A 2,500-nucleotide genomic window follows, 5' to 3' on the forward strand; every position below is an offset into this window, starting at 1 on the left:
TAATGTTCTTGCACGAGTTGATACTAGACAATATTATTGTAGGAATATTCTTTTCTAGCTAAAACTAATACGTTCTAGATGGATTTCTCTAAGTGAAATGGAATTCTAGATAGGAGGAATTTGATAGAATAGTGTGTAGGAGTAGCGTGGCTTAGTCTATCTATTTACCAAGAGGTTTTTCCACCCTATAAGGGAGGTAGCCAAGTCAAAGGCACGTACCCACTACCGCCCATTTCACTCCCTTCCACTACCCCCCTCTTCCCTCTCATCTTAGCTCCTCATGGATGACGGGTCATCCCTGTATCCCGCCCACTGCCTTGGGTCAGAAGCAATGCAACAAGACACAGTACATCCACAGCAAGGCCGCTTCACTTTATCGGCGAACCCCAATCCTCTCCGTCCCCTCATGCAGAACAAGAGAAGACGGGGAGAAATCCCTTCGGGCTGCGTCAAGATATCATTCACACATACGCACCCCTCGTCCCCTGCTCCTCCCTTCCTTAGTACATAGAATAAAAGCTAAGTACTGAGAGGCGATATCCAGTACGACGAAGAGAAGGTGACGCCAAGAGTCGCTTAGGAAGTGGGTCTGATCATGACGCAGTGGCCAGAGTTAATTGAATAAGACGTTCCTCGGACATGATCTCTGAAAAAAAAAAAAATGAGAGTAGGTTTGTCACAGTCTTGGATCTCGTGTTGGACTCATGTTGGACTCGTGTTAGACACCAGTTACCCTTCCGGATGAAAACGGATCTCAGATAGAGCCCGATGTATAGATTATGCTGTTACAACACACACACACACACACACACACACACACACACACACACACACACACACACACACACACACACACACACACACACACACACACACACACACACACACACACACACACACACACACACACACACACACACACACCGACTCGGTGGCGCAGTTGGTAGAGCGCTGAACTACCACAATAGTGGCCCGCAGTTCTTGGTTCGAATCCTGCCCAGGGCCGAAATTATTTCGGTATCGCTGCGCTTCGGGTCGTTACTCTGACTCTCGTGGGCGGGGAGTTGGGTGTGTGTGTGTGTGCAAGGTCATAGCATTACCCATAGATCGGACCTACGAGCTCTGAGCTCTCTTCCAGGAGGGAAATAGCTGTCGATCACGAGTCCAACACGTGATCCAAAGACCAAGACCAAATGAATACACACACACACACACAACTCTGCCGAATTGTAGTGCTGGCTTACAGTGCACAGATGCTGAAATTTTTAGTACCTGGAGGGAACTCGAACTCGTGTCAATAAACTAGCGTTCGAAAGCTGTGCGTTTGTACCGTAGCGTCGGTTGCTGAAACTCTGATTTTTTTCCCACGGGAATCTAATGAAACAGAAACAGAAGCAGATACACCCCATCGCTGTTGTGAAAATCCAGATATCATATTTTGTTTAGGATAGGAGGTGGTATTATCTTATAACCCCCCTCTCTCCGTCTCTCTCTCTCTCTCTCTCTCTCTCTCTCTCTCTCTCTCTCTCTCTCTCTCTCTCTCTCTCTCTCTCTCTCTCTCTCTCTCCGTCTCTCTCTTTCTCTCTCTTTCTCTCTTTCTCTCTCTCTCTCTCTCTCTCTCTCTCTCTCTCTCTCTCTCTCTCTCTCTCTCTCTCTATTTCTCTCTCTGTATCTCTCTCCCTCCCTCTCCCCCCCCTCTCTCTCTCTCTCTCTCTCTCTCTCTCTCTCTCTCTCTCTCTCTCTCTCTCTCTCTCTCTCTCTCTATCTCTTTCTCTTCTTTTTTAAGATAAGGTCACAGTAACGAAGAAGAATTGCATGTTAAGTTTACTTACTCAGACTGCTATACTGAATAAAAATGACTTTTTCATTCTGACATAAAGTTTGGTGCTACTAAAATATAAAGCGAATCTGGACTCAAAGTAACGAGGTGATAAGGTAGTTGGTCGATGGCAGCGCAGTGACATACTGTGCATCAAATATTGATTGGTAGAAGGATTTCTCTAAGATGAATAATACTGTTTGGTGTAAAAAAAAAAAGTCAAAATAAGCATTATCCCTTTAAAAAGACGGGTTTTGTATTACTACAACGATTCCACCAACCTAGAGTGAGGATTTTTTTTTTTGGTACGTTTGCTGAGCCAAATCACTTTATGGAGTTTGGTTTGGACCACCTGGAGGAGACTCCATCAGTGAAGTCACGTGTTTGGACATCTTCGAAGGGAAAGGAAAAGAGATGACGGAGAGGGTGGGGAGAATCTTATGCAAAGCCTCCCCAAATGGATATCTCGGTATTACTGTCAATTGGCCCCCTTTTTTTTTTTAGATTCCCCCCTCTATCTGTGTGTATGTGTGTGTGTGTGTCTGTCTGTCTGTCTGTCTGTCTCTCACACTCTGACTGACTGTCTCTCTGTCTTTCTGTCTGTCTGTCTGTCTGCCCCTCTCTCTCTCTCTGTCTTTCTGTCTGTCTGCCCCCCCCTCTCTCTCTCTCTCTCTCTCTCTC

Source organism: Oratosquilla oratoria, chromosome 14 (assembly GCF_046742065.1).
Source record: "Oratosquilla oratoria isolate Oo_2021 chromosome 14, ASM4674206v1, whole genome shotgun sequence".
Taxonomy (NCBI): domain Eukaryota; kingdom Metazoa; phylum Arthropoda; class Malacostraca; order Stomatopoda; family Squillidae; genus Oratosquilla; species Oratosquilla oratoria.